We start from the raw sequence: 15,875 nt of genomic DNA, 5'->3' as shown, positions 1-15,875 counted from the left end.
GGGAAAACCAACCTTTTTCACAAAATCGAAATCCAAATCCCAGAAGAAACACTCCACAAATAAGGCAAGGAGATCAAAGAGGCCCAGATCAACAAATTAGACCTCAATTTCAAGAAAATTTTGCTCATGAAGATGTAAGCATGGTTGAAGAAGTTAAGGAAAATCAAGTTAATTTAATGGGGACAAATGAAGATAGTTATGTTTTTCTTACAGAAGAAGAACATGAACTGTTCTTATTAGCTGAAACAGAATTGGAATCTAAAGAGTTTGATGACTATAAAAATGGATTTAAGAATGCCATATTAGAAGTTCACAGATAGTATAATCTTAGGAGTAAGAAAAAAATGATAACTCAAACAAAATAATGTCGATTTCCCTGCTAAGAACACAGATAGTATAATCTTAGGAGTAAGAAAAAAACGATAACTCAAACAAAAAGAATGTTGATTTACCTGCTAAGAATACTATTGAGCTTGATCCCAAGAAAAAAAACTAAAGGCTCTATGAAAAATGTAAGCAATTTAGAAAATAACACAAAAAATGTTACTAGGAAACCCATTGATGTTTCTACTAAAATTGTCCAAACTGATATCCCTAGTACAAGTCAACAAACTGAACTTGTCACCAAAGCAGCGGCTGGAAGAGCTAATCTCTCAAATCTTCTGAAAATTCAAACACCATTCAGCATTGAGAATGAACTTACTAAACTCAAAATCTCTATCCCTCTCACTGAAATGATAAACAATAATGTGTACAAGTCTCAAGTCGTAAAGGTACTCAACATAGAAGAAAACATTGATACAGTGAACTTGAATGATGTTCAGCCTAAGCTTTTGTTTGGACTAGAAGTCGATGGCAAACCTTAAGAAGGAGGTGTTCCTCCATTTTATGTCAGCCTTAATATTCATGAAAAAATCCTCCATAATGCCATGTTGGATTTAGGTGCATCACATAATATCATGCCAAACAATGTTATGGAAAAACTTGGACTTGAAATCACTAGACCATACAAAGATCTATACTCATTTGACTCTAGCAAGGTTAGGTGGTCTTATCAAGTACCTCTATGTAACATTAGCCTAGATACCAGCAAAAATTTTAGTCCTAGACATAGTAGTAGCAGACATTCCACCTAAGTACGATATGCTATTGTCACGTTCTTGGGCAGCTAAGTTACAAGGAACACTTCAAATGGATATGATGTATGCTACAATACCAGTATTTGGCCAACCAAGGAGACTGTATAGAGAAACCTTAATGAAATATATTGTGAGTAGACAAGAAAAGCCAGACAACTATCTGCTCTATTACGTCCATACTAATATTGATTCCTTCATACTATACAATGATGGAGACATAGATACACAAATCACTCAAGCATAAAATGATCTTAATGAAGGACATGACACCCAAATACCCATTATCCAATAGGACCCTGAAACAGAACCTCTCTGGAATATGAATTTTGATGTCTCATGTGGTAAAACAGGATCGGGAGCAGGAGTTTGGCTGTACAATTCAAAAACTAATCAGGTTGAATGTCATTCTTTCAAATTGATTTTTTTTTGTACAAACAACATAGAAAAATATGAGGCATTAATATTTGGCTTGAAACTACTTAAAAAATTAGGTGCTAAAAATTTTTTGTTCAAGGAGATTCAAAAGTGATCATAAAACAAATTAAAGCACAAAACTTTGCAAAACATCCTAGATTGAGAGAATATTGATATTCTGCAATTCATTTTCTCAAAAACATTTGAAGAGTATGACCTTGGTATTATCCCAAGGCTCTAGAATGCCTTGGAAAATGGTTTATCTTTTTTAGCCAGCACCTGCAAATCACCTCATCGAAATAAACAATACACAATTCATGTGAAACACTGTCTTGCAGTGCCTGATAACATGAGATATTGGCAAGTTTTTGAAAGTGATAAACAGATTGAGAGTTTTCTACAATAAAAATATGAGTTTGAGGATACCAACATAGATTTGGTAGATGAAATAGACAGTCAAATTGATGTACATATTAGTATAGAACAACCTGTTGTTTAGGATGGGAAATTTTTTGTAAATAAAACTGTACATAAAACTGAAATACATAAAGACCCAGAAAAAGAGGAATTCAATGTACTTCAACTTAAAAAATATATTTTTACCGAAGGGCTTGCCCCTATGCAAGAGTTGTTTGTTTAACAATGTTTCTAGGAAGCCAAAAATCGACCAACAGGAGCAGACATTGAGGAGTGCAACATAGGCACCAAGCAAAATCCCAAAATAATTAAACTGTCAAAATCACTGCCTATCATGGCTAAACAAAGGTATATAGTCTATTCAAAGAATTCATTGATGTATTTTCTTGGATCTATGAGGATTTAAAAGCTTATGATACTAGCATTACACAACATAAAATTCCAATAAGAGAAGACCAAAAACCGTTTAAGAAGAAACTGCATAGGATAAATCCTGTCCTAATTCCCTTGGTTGAAAAGGATATCAAGAAAATGTATGATGCAAAGATCATACTCCCAATTATATATTATAAATGGGTATCAAATATTGTTCCTAGAAGGAAGAAAACTAGTGAAATAAGATTGTGCATTGACTTTAGGAATTTAAACAAGGTTTCCCTTCAGGACAAGTATCCATTACCAAAGATGGATCACATACTGCAAAGGGTAGTGGGTTCTAGTAGAATCTCCTTGTTAGATGGTTTTTCAAGGTATAATTAAGTTTTGGTGCATCTTGATGATCAAGACAAAACAACTTTTACTACTCCTTGGGAACTTTCATGTATGTGAAAATGCCCTTCGGATTAATGAATGCTGGTGCTACTTTCCAAAGAGCAATGGACATTTCTTTTTCATATGAAATTGGGCATTTAATTGTGATTTATCTATATGACAACACTTTTTTTCAAAGATCGATGAAGAACACCTAGCACATCTAAGAAGAGTATTTGAAAAATGTAGAAAGTTTGGTATCTCACTAAATCCCAAGAAAACATTGTTTGGTCTTGAAGAAGGAAAACATTTAGGCCCAAAGATGGAATCAGAATTGGCACTAGTAGGATTGAAGGTATCCTTAAAATCAGTCATCGAAGAAACATAAAATAGCTTCAATCGTTTATTGGAAAAATCAATTTTTTGAGAAGATTTATACCAAATCTTGCTAAATTACTCTGAAATATAACAAACATGCTCAAGAAAGACACATAAATTAAATGGAACGCTGAAGCCAAACAATCTTTTGATCTATTCAAACATGCATTAACACAAGCTCTAATTTTGATCAGCCCATATTTCACAAAATATTTTATTGTCATTTCTTTTGCATCTGAACATACTATTACAGAAATATGGATAGCCAATAAAGAAGCATATGAATAGCCAATAACATTCTTTAGCAAACCTCTAAGAGATTCTTATTTGAAGTAAAATATCATGGAGAAGCAGGTATTTGCTCTAGTCAAAGTAATAAAATATTTTAGAGTTTACATTTTACATTCTCATATTATTTCTTATGTGCCTAATAGAGTTTTCAAATATATTCTCACACAAAATGGACCTGATGGAAAGAGAGGCAAATGGATAGATGTGATTCTGGAATATGATATAGAAATCAAGCCCACCAAGTTGAATAAAGGACAGGGATTAGCCAAATTGATGGTTTAAACAAATTTCAATGCATTAGACATCAACATGGTATTCAGTTTGGATGATCTTGAGTAACTGGTGACTGCACCAATAGACGAAGCATATCTAAACCACCCCTAGTATGTATACCTTTTGTATGTTCTGTTCAATTTGAATTCTCCTCCTTGATTATCCAAAACAAAGACCAGATTTCTAAAATTAAAAGCAGTCAAATTTTGCATTATTGATAGTACATTATATTGGAAAGATGTTTGAGGTGTCTTACTCAGATGTTTGTTAAAGGATGCTACTGAAAAAGTTATGCAGGAATTCCATGAAGGTGACTGTGGAGGCCATATTTATTGGAAAACAAGTACTAACCAAATCCTTAGGGCTGGTTTCTATTGGCCTATAATTTTCTCATACATCCATAAGATTGTAGTTGCTTGCCATAAATGCCAAATCTTTGAAGGGAAGAGAAAATTATTACCCTTGCCCCTGAATCCCATCTCTGTTGAAATTCCTTTCCAACAGTGGGGATTGGATTTCGTTGGTGAAATTCATCCTCCATCCTCTTCCCAACAAAAATGGATCCTGACTGCTATAGACTACTTTTCCAAATGGATAGAAGCCATCCCTTCCATAGTTGCTACTGATTCTGTCATCATAAAATTTCTTGAAACCAATATCCTCTCTAGATTTGGTTGTCCTAGGAAACTTGTTACTAACAATGCTGCAACTTTTAAATCAAATAAGATTGTGGTTTTTTTCCACAAGTACCATATCTCTTTGGGTCATTCAACAACTTATTACCCTGAAGGTAATGGGTTGGATCAATCCTTGAACAAAATTTTGGTAAAAATCATTAAGAAGATACTGGAGGACAATAAGAAGTCATGGCATATTAAGTTGATATATGCATTATGGGCTAACAGATTGACTACAAAGAAATCCATTGGCATGTCCCGATTTCAATTTGTTTATCGAATAGATGCATTTTTCCCTTCTTCCATGGGAGTTTCGGTCATGTAGATCATTCAAGAGATACAAATTGAACCAAATGATATACAAATAAGGATAAATCAAACAATTCAATTGCAACAATCGAGAGAAGAGGTATACAATAGAACTCAGGTTGTACAAGAAAACATAAAGAAATTTTTGACAAGAGAACCAAGGGTGATGATTTCAACCTGGCAGACAAAGTGCTAAAATGGGACTCAAGAAGAGAAGATAAAGGAAAACATGGCAAATTTGAAAATTTTTGGAAGGGTCCATATAATATTTCTACTCTCAGAGGGAATAATGCATTTTTTCTCAAAGAGTTGGATGGAATAGAACTATGAGGAGGTCCTATGAATGGTAGGATGCTAAAGCATTACTTCTCATAAGCACATAGATTTCCATCATTCCATGGTAAATATCATAGTATTTTATGTTCTTATTGAATAATTCATTTGATAAAGGTTGAAGCATACAGAGGAGGCCATGAACCTACTTTGATGAATTTACTACAAAAATAAATCAGATTGAAGACAATGTAGATATGGAGGACTCAAGGCTACTGATCTTATGTTCTTGACACTTCAAACTGATAAGTTCCATCCCCGGCTGGAGCCACTGTTAGGGTCCTATAATTTATAGGATCTCAAGGTGATTGAGTATCTCATAGATTTCAATATTCCATTGATTTCACAAAAAAAGAAGAATAGAAAATAAAAGAGGGTATTAAAAAAAAAGATCAAAAGAGAAAAAAAAAATGAAAAGAAAAGAAAACCCCGAATACTTTTCAATTCATACAATCTAAGCATGATTGAACAAATTTTAATTTCTGTTGATAGAGTAGAAAATAAACATCTGCCAAACAATTTAAGCTTGGAAAATCAATAGCTAGGTAGAAATAAAATTGGTTCAACTGTTAAATCTGAATCAATGGGAGAGATACGTGATAGAGTAGGTTAGAAATAAAAAAAAGTGAAAGTGAAAAAGGGTTTGCAATTCCAAATGCACCCTGCAAATGAAAAAAGGAAAAAATGTTAGATTAGAAAAATAAAGGGTAGGTAGGTTGAAAAGAATTAAAAAGGGAAAAGACATGAAAAATTCCTTTAATGTTTTATTATATGGTTCATGTGCTTTTCCTAATGTGGAAAAAAGAAATAAAAAAGAGTTAGGGGTCTCATATTACTACTCCTAGCTTTATCCTATACTCCTATACTCTGCCCTCCTTTTATTTTCCTACCCCACCACCCACGTACCCATCACATCAACTATTACACACCCCTTACCTCTCATCCAATATCCACACTCACTATTCAATCCAATGGCCCATATAATTTTTGGACCCCCCCTCACCCTCTTAATGTTAATGCCGGTGGGGTCCGAAATCAGTGGTTTCAGACCATTTATGTGTCACACTGTCGTAATTTTGCACCCCACCCACTCATTCCACTTACTACTCCAATGGCCCCCTGAAAAGTGGTTTCTGTATTCCACTAAACTACCTCCTCTGCCATGAACATTCGCACATCCCGCCACCCTCTCCCATCCTCCTATCACTTTCATTCCCGCGCCTTACCATTATGCATTCAATTGGTTGGACCGTTATCCAATGGACCCATGCCGCTTTAGGCCTATCCAATGAGAATTCTCCAAAAAATACAAATACACCATCTCCCACCCATTACAAAAGTCTAATGTGTTCTCTTTACTTACAGGTGAAAGTCAAGATTTTCAGGCATACACAGAGAAGTAGCAGACACACTAAAACAACAACACAGTTGCAAAAGATTCATTTTTCTATGGTTATCAGACATGCCCCCCTTCTTGAATCCCACCTTATATTCATCTCCTTTATTTTTCCCTCTACGATTTCCCTCTTCTTTTCATTCCTTTTCTATTACAGTTCACCTGCAAATTCAATACAATCCAGGTTTAAAAATTTGTAGAAGACAGCCATGCCACCAAAGAGGAAAGAATAGGAGATCTTCAATCCAATGGTGCATCCACCAATGGATTTGGACCACATTCCACTTGCAGAAAAAGACTTCAAAATATATGAGACACTGTCAGAATTTGATCTCTTTGATATTTATTACTGGTGGGAGGATAAATTTGTTGATGAAGTCGATGAAATAGGGCTATGGGATTCCAATTTTCCTTTCTATATTTTAACCAAAACCCATAGCTACATAGAACTAATCAGAAAATGTGACTCATGCTATAATCCACAGCAAAGGTTAGTGATATCAGCAGAAGGAGACATACTGTTTACCATTGATGCTAAATCTATAATGCAGATGATGTGGGCTCCTGCCATTGAAGGAACCACTCCTTTCTCCCATGAAATCCTCAGTGAAATGTATCAAAGGCTAGACTTTACCAAAAGATCTAAAACCTTGGAGCTCTTCATGACTGAATAGACCCCATTGGCTAGAAAGAATTCTCCTTATTCCTTCTCTACTTTCCCTGATAGAACTAGGCATATAGTCACTGTACTTTCATATTTGCTGGGCTATTATTCAAATCAGTGGGTTGATGAGGCTACAATAGGTTTTCTATCCATATTATTAGTAGAGTCAAAGCCTTTTGTCCTATTTAATCCTAGTCAATTCTTAGTAGATTCTATCCATGAGAAACTTGTAAATTTCATCACAGAGGAAGTGTTTCAGTACTCTTTGGTGTTGGTATATATGTTGGTTTATTTTCAAGTAGAAAGATTTCAATTTACAATGAGAAAGTTAAATGAAGAAGGTGAACACCAATATGTCATTTTCTAGACGACCTTAGTGATGAAGGATCAAAAGGACTTCACCTACAAGAATTTATAGAAATGATTTTTCATACAGTTATGAGCCTCCTTAGTGGAACTGCAAAACCCATAATCAATGAAGAAATTAAAAATATTATGCAGTTGATAGATCAAGAAAGAACATGAGATTAGTACTTGTACCAAAATTACACAAAATTAAGGGTATATGGATGTGAATTGGCCCCTTACAAGCTGTCAAAGTTCCTCCCCATAAGGATCTTTGCACTTGAATACATCAGGAAGATGAGCAATGCAGAAGAAGTACATTTTCTGGCAACAAAGAAGAAATCACAATTTAGGATCAAATCCCAAATTGGTCCTTTTATTTGCAACAGTAGGGAAGTAGGTGAGGAGGCAGACAAGAAATTGAAGGAAATGAATTTCACTCATAGTTTTACATGGTCCTATGACCCATGGGGCATCATCTCCAAGAAAAGAGTGGAGAACAAATCAACACCCTACATTCACACTCAAAGGCCTGAAATGAAAAATTTATGAACCAGATTGAGTGGATGCCTGACACACTGCAAGAGGCTGAGGAACAAGTAATTTCTTATTCAAGTGCACAGACTCCTAAGTAGCAGGAAAGACAGAGTATAGAAGAAAGATCAAACAATGGCAAGGAACATGAAAAGGGAACAACTGGGAAAAGGTCAAGATAAGGTCATTCACCAGGGACCAGTACTTCTATGAAATAGTTCAAATTGAAATATAGGAAAAGGGTCAGGATGCACATGGGCTTAGGTAAGGAATCACCATAACAAACAATCATTGATCTCAGTGATATTCCTAATTCATCTCCATCTGGAGGTCAATCTCTCCCTACCACTCCAATTTCAGAAAGGCAATAGACTCTCCAAGTCTCCACATATACCAATGTAACTTGCGAAAGGGAGGAAACTGTCTTTGGGAGCTTCAGAGAGATAAAGATTAGGAATGAAATGTTGAAAAGGAGTACTTATGCTCAATTATTGATACAAAGTTCTTCTTCTCAAGGCAGACTTCTCTCAATTTTGATCTAGAAAAAAGAAAAATGCATACGGAATTTGTGGAAGAAAAAACATCTAATCCTAAAACTCTAGTTGATTACAAACAAACCTCTTTTGAGTTTGATTCCAAGAGCATTCATCCTATTGATCAGCTGGAAATGCACAAACAAATAGGTGAAATGATCTCATCCACTCTGTTAGAAAATTATATATTACGGAGCAATGGAACAGATAAAATATTGCAGAAATATAAACACAGAAAACGCACAAAACAAGAGAGACACAGATATACGTGTTTCACCCAATTTGGGCTACGTCCACCCCGAACAGCCAGTCCTTCCTTTCTATATTCCAGCAAAATGAAGAGACACAACCTACAACAAATCCGCTGTAATATCCTCTGTTTTCTCTCACAGTCTCACCTCTCTATTTCTCGCTCACAGAATACACATCTATATATCAGCCTCCAATATAATGCCCTCATACAAAGAGAGGGGTTGCCTTCTAGGGAAAAAAACCCTAAACTAAACATAAGTTCTACCATCAGATCATCTGCCTAATGAATGAGCCAAATTGACTAGAAATTACTATACTTTTACAAGGCAATTTTACATTTGTTTTTAGCTTCGAGGGCACTGCCCCTGAGCCCCCGCCGGGGAACCGCTGGCCCCCAGACCCCCAGCCGGGGGGGATCGGCCCCCCTGGACCCCCGTGGGGAGGACAAGTCCCACCCGCACCCCCTCGCGTGGAAGGGTGTACAAACTTCCTGGGGTATACATCCGGCTGAACAAAGACCTCTGAACAATCATGCTCCACACACAACAATCTCCCACTTGGAGAATGATTGTAGAAACTCCACCACTACTTCATTTGCTGGACAATGGCTCCTCTTTGGACCTGGCTATTTCTCATCTTCATCGTCATCCTTGAAGACCAATTGAAACTGGGCATATTCTCAGTTTCTCCCTGGTTACAACTTTTGTTAGCATATTTGCAGGATTCTGGCTAGTGTGTATCTTTTCCAACTTCAACTCTCCATCTTCCAACACTGATCGTATGAAATGGTACTTGAGCTGTATGTGTTTAGTCCTGGAATGAAATGTTGAGTTCTTTGCAAGATGAATGGCACTTTAACTATCACTGTATAACGTGCCCATATCATGCTCCTTACCCAATTCACCCATAAACCTTTGTAACCAAATCATTTCTTTACTAGCCTCTGTAGCAGCAACATACTCTGCTTCTGTTGTTGAAAGCGCTACAACACTTTGGATTTTTGAAACCCAACGGACAGCTATTCCTCCAACAATAAATACATATCCTGTACTGCTCCTCCTGTTATCTCTGTCACCTGCCATATCTGAATCAACGTATCCCTGTAGAGAAATGTTTGCACCACCAAAGCATAATGCTTGATTTGTGGTACCTTTCAAATATCTGAGAATCCATTTCACTGCCATCCAATGTTCCTTTCCTGGATTTTTCATGTACCTGCTTACAACTCCCACTGCATGTGCAATATCAGGCCTTGTGCAGACCATTGCATACATTAAGCTTCCAACTGTTGATGCATATGGAACTTTAGACATATAATCCATGTCTTCTTGGGTCTTTGGGCACATTTCCTTGCTAAGTTTGAAATGGCTAACAAAAGGTGTACTAACTAGTTTTGCATTGTGCATGTTAAATCTTTTCAACACCTTTTGTATGTATTCATTCTGAGACAATGTTAATTTACGATTTTTCCTGTCTCTAGTTATTCTCATACCAAGGATTTGTTTTTCAGCTCCCAAATCCTTCATTGCAAATGAATTTGCCAATTTTCTTTTGAGCACATTTATTTCCTGCATGTTAGATACTGCAACAAGCATGTCATCTACATACAATAACAATATAATATAGCTGCCATCATTTTGCTTTTTCAAATAAACACAATGATCAGAGTGACATCTAGTATAACCTTGTTCAGACATAAACTTGTCAAATTTTAGATACCACTGCCTTGGAGCCCGTTTTAAGCCATACAAGCTCTTCTTCAACCTGCACACTAGTTTCTCCTTCCCTTTCACCGCATATCCTTGTGGCTGCTGCATATATCTCTCTTCCTCCAAATCCCCATGGAGAAAGGCTATCTTTACATCTAACTGCTCAAGATGCAAATCTTCAGCTGCTATAAGACTTAAAATAGTTCTGATTGAAGTCATTTTAACAACAGAGAAAATATTTCATCAAAATCAATACCTTTCTTCTGTGCAAACCCCTTCACCACAAGTCTAGCTTTATACCTCTGTTTTCCTCCATCTTCTTCCTTCAGCCTGTAAACCCATTTATTCTTCAATGTAGTTTTTCCTACAGGCAACCTGACTAAATCCCAAGTCTGGTTATGCATTAAGGAGTCCATCTCTTCTTCCATGGCTACCTCCCACTTCTTCCTACTTTCAACCTGCATTGCTTCTTCATAACATTCGGGTTCACCGGAATCAATCAACAATATAATATAATGAAGGAGAGTATCATTCAAGGGGTCTACTTATCCTGGTAGATCTTCTAGCACCACTTTCAAGTGTTTGGGGTGCCTGTTGCTGTTGTGGTGGTTGTTATTGTTGATTATTATTATTTTCAGGCACCTTTACCTTTTCATTGATTTCATCAAGAACTGTGTATTCCTTGTTTTCTTTTTCCTGTTTCTTTCCCTGCAATTGATTCTTATACAAGACCCTTTCATTGAATATTACATCTCTGCTCCTAATGATTTTGTGATTTTCATAATCATGTAAGCGATAACCAAAATCATTAACACCATATCCAATAAAGGTACATTTCTTTGACTTTGCCTGAAGCTTTGTTCTATTTTCTTTATCAATATGGACAAAGGCCTCACAACCAAAAGGCTTTAAAAAAGAGTAGTTTACCTTTTTACCTGTCCATGCTTCCTCTGGAACACCACCATCCAAGGAACTTGAAGGCCCTTTGTTTATTAGATAAACAACAGTATCTACAGCATCTGCCCAAAACTGTAAAGGCAATCCTGCATGCAATCTCATGCACCTTGCACGCTCCATGATTGTTCTGTTCATCCTTTTTGACACACCATTTTCTTGTGGTGTTCTTGGAACTGTCTTCTCTCTACGAATTCCATGCTCTGAACAGTACCTATCAAACTCTTTGCTGCAATATCCACCTCCATTGTCTGATCTAAGACACTTCAATTTCTTTCCTGTCTCAATCTCAACCAAAGCTTTCCAGTCCTTGAAAGTATCAAATACATCAGATTTATTCTTAATACAATAAATCCAAGTTTTTCTAGTTGCATCATCAATAAAAGTAACATAATAACAAGAGCCACCGAGAGATGATACCTGAGCAGGTCCCCATACATCTGTATGCACAAGCACTAATTTTTCATTCTTCTTTTCTTTCCCAACTCTGAGAAATCTGACTCTCTTATGTTTTCCATAAATGAAATTCTCACAAAAGTCCAAATCAACATTCTTCAAACCCGACAACAAATTCCTTGAGTGAAGAATCTTCATCCCCTTTTCACTCATGTGCCCGAGCCTATGATGCCATAATGTTGCATCTGCTCCTTTGGAAGTTAAAGCATTAACAGAGTTAGAAATACCATTGCATAAATACAATGTACCAACCTTTTCGCCTTTTGCTATTACCAGGGCTCCTTTGGCGGCCTTCCAAGCTTTAACTGTGAAAGTTGTCACACAACCTTCACCACCTAATTGCCCTGTTGAAATCAGATTTTTCTTTAGATCTAGAACATGCCTTACCTCCTTTAAAAGCCATTGGTTTCCATTCTGCTGTTTTACAATAACCTTACCCATTCCAATGATTTTACAGGGTTTATCATCACCCAGACGAACTTGTCCAAAATCTCCTTGAACATAGTCATGAAAGTATTTCTTATCAGGTGTGGCATGGAATGAAGCCCCTAAATCTACCACCCAGGAATCAGTAATATTTTCGAAAGAAAGAATCAAAGCATCTTGTACCACCTCACCTATCACATTTGCTTCATGATTGTTTTCTTGCTGTGCATCTCCTTCTTTTACCTTCCAAGATCTATAGTCTTTCTTTAGGTGTCCTTTCCTTCCACATTTCCAGCACACTATCCCCGATCTGGACTTGGATCTGCCTTTCCTTGATTTACTGCGATATCCTGAGCTCTTTCCTCTTTCCATTTTTCTTCCTCTAGACTCTGCACTCAAAGCATTTCCCGATGTCTCACCGGAGCTTTTCCATCGCATTTCCTCGCTAAGGATAGCACCGACAAAATCATCAAACTCTAAAGTACTAGATCCAGAAACGGAGTTACTAATGGCCATTACCAAACCATTCCAACTTTCTGGTAATGAGCACAAGAATAACAGACCTCTAACTTCATCATCAAAGTTTACCCCTACAGAACTTAACTGACTTGTAACTGTATTAAAATCATTTAAATGGTTTGCAACAGATCCACCTTCCGACATATTCATATTAAATAACCGTTTCATAAGAAATACCTTGTTTGAGGCCAAGGGTTTTTCATATAGTTTCGACAACGTCTGCATCAAACCCTTTGTCGTGGTTTCCTTCTAAATGTTGAAGGCGACTGATGCAGCAAGGCACAACCATATTGTTCCGAGTGCCTTTCTATCGAGAAGGTTCCATTCTTCGTCTTTCATACCCGTTGGCATCTTTGTTTTTCAGCCCAATGGTAGGTATAGATCTTTCTGATACAGATAATCTTCCATCTGCATCTTCCACAGCGAGAAGTTTTGGCCGTTAAATTTCTCGACCCTAAACTTACCATCTTCCGCCATTGCTCCCACTCGAACCAGGAACCCTTCTTTCCTGCGAGTTTATCAGCCAAATAGACCTTCGGCTCTGATACCAGTTGTTAGAAAATTATATATTACGGAGCAATGGAATGCATAAAATATTGCAGAAATATAAACACAAAAAATGCACAAAACAAGAGAGACACAGATATACGTGGTTCACCTAGTTTGGGTTACGTCCACCCCGAACAGCTAGTCCTTCCTTTTTATTATCTAGCAAAATGAAGAGACACAACCTACAACAAATCCGTTGTAATATCCTCTGCTTTCTCTCACAGTCTCACCTCTCTATTTCTCGCTCACAGAATACACATCTATATCTCAGCCTCCAATAAAATGCCCTCATACAAAGAGAGGGGTTGCCTTCTAGGGAAAAAAACCATAAACTAAGCATAAGTTCTACCGTCAAATCATCTGCCTAATGAACGGCCCAGATTGACTAGAAATTACTATACTTTTAAAAGGCAATTTTGCATTTGTTTTTAGCTTCGGGGGCACTGGCCCCAAGCCCCTGCCGGGGGACCACTGGCCCCCGGACCCCCCAGGCGGGGGGGATCGGCCCCCCCAGACCCCCGCGGGGGGGACAAGTCCCCCCCGCACCCCCTCTGTGGAGGGGTGTACAAATTTCCTGGGGTATACATCCGGCTGAAACAAAGACCTTTGAACAATCATGCTCCACACACAACACACTCTAACCAGTACCTATATGAGTTTTTTTAAAATGCATGTGGCCTTATGAAATGCTCAATCTCAGTTGAAGATGGAAAATATTTAATCTCAATCAAAAGAAAACAGAATTAAGTCTTTGGAAGACTTAGTACTGAAAATTGGATATGATCCCTTAGACGTAAAAGTAGCAGAAGAGATAATTAAGAAGAAGGAGATTGATATAGCATCTTTGAAGAAGCAGCTCAAAATTCCTACAACCCATGATCCCTTGACCAAAGAGATAGAGGAAACACAGATTCAGAAGGTCGAAATGATGAAACTAATAATGGTGGAGTCATTCCAAATAAAACAAATGGAAGAAGACATGGAGAATATTGTACAAGAGAATGAAAAGGCAGCAAAGTCAACCAACACCACTATGGAGGATCTTCCTCTTGCAACTATTCCTACAGCCACTCTAGCAACAACTGCTATAGGGACAGGATGCAGTACATAACAGCTAGTCGGGTCCATGGAAAGCATGAATCTTCACACTGAGGAGATCAAGAGATTAGAAACCCAAGTTAGTGTTATGTAGGACCAAATCAAAAGAATTGAAAGTACACACTCAGTGGAGATGCAGAGGGCATGGACCTTAATTGAAAAGCTGCAAAAAAATGAAAAGGAATCATCCATTAGTAACACTCTAGGAAGGGTGAAAGAGATCATCAAGCACAAGATCATCAATGGCATGAATGAAATCTAGTCCAATATCCAAATTATATTTGAACAGAAAGAGTTAGTTAAAAAATATAAAGAAGTTATTTCATCTACTAATCTAGAGTTGGGAGACATGCTAGCAACAACCAACAGAATCATAAAAAATATCAATTCAAGGAATTGGTATGAGCTTGAAGTGTTAGGAGTAGAAGACGATACAGAAACTATTCTATAGGTGAACAAAGTATTGACTAAGAAGAACCTGAATGTACATCTTGAGGAAAAATGATAGAATTTGGAGCTTACAGTGAACAGGTTCTTCAACAGAATTGAGCCTTTAACATAGAAAGGTCTCCCTTCTTTGTTTGTCATTAATGAAAACTCATGGCCAAGGAAGATTATGTCAAGAGGCTCCAAGGCATAGCCCAGGATGTTGTGAATCTCTCCAACATTAAAGGAAGCATAATAGGAAAAGCATTGCTCGAAGCTATTAGCAATCCAATCTATATCGAGCATGAACTGAAGCACGCTTTTATAGTCAAGCCCACTTTTACACGGTACACTAAAGCTGATGAAATATACCGTAGGTTAATCAAGGTCAACATTCTAGATGAAGAAGAATAGAGTGACTTGTGTGATTACTAAGAGGAATAGGACAAGGAGGATTGAAGGAACAACACAGAGCTGAGTCAACACCCATCCAAGCTAGTAGAGCCACTACAGCAAAGTTAATTACTCAACAAAATCATACTGAAAAAAGGGGACCATATGTCCAAATTATCTCATCACGGCCACTTCGTGGTTACACTAGTCAAATTTTCTTTCATTGTAATTAATAACAAATTTCCATGTGTACAAGTCAATCGTTGTAGGTTTTTGTTAAATAATTCATGCATTAGAAGTATTAGGGGGACCCAAGTTATTTGAACAATATTTCTTTTGGAGCACTGTAATTTTTGAGCTAGAGCATCAATAATAAAAGACTATTTGCAAGATACTTGAGTTCTATTTAACCTGGTAATGTATTCTTTATGTGTCAAATATATTGTTGTTTTATTCATTATGCATCATTAAATCTTATTGTAAAGCAAAAATTCTAGATTAAGATATGTTGTTGGAGATCCTTATTTCTATCTATGGTTACAATTTAAATGTTTTCTTCTGATGTATGGTTAAGAAATACTTAATTTCTATTTATTCATTACTAATTTCATTGTTCTGTCATCTCATTCATTCTGCTTTT

The sequence above is a fragment of the Pinus tabuliformis genome, chromosome J (genome assembly GCF_031772625.1).
Source record: "Pinus tabuliformis cultivar Carrire ecotype Pingquan chromosome J, CPIR1, whole genome shotgun sequence".
Lineage (NCBI taxonomy): Eukaryota > Viridiplantae > Streptophyta > Pinopsida > Pinales > Pinaceae > Pinus > Pinus tabuliformis.
The sequence above is the reverse complement of the archived record's forward strand: the minus strand, read 5'-3'. Positions refer to the sequence as shown.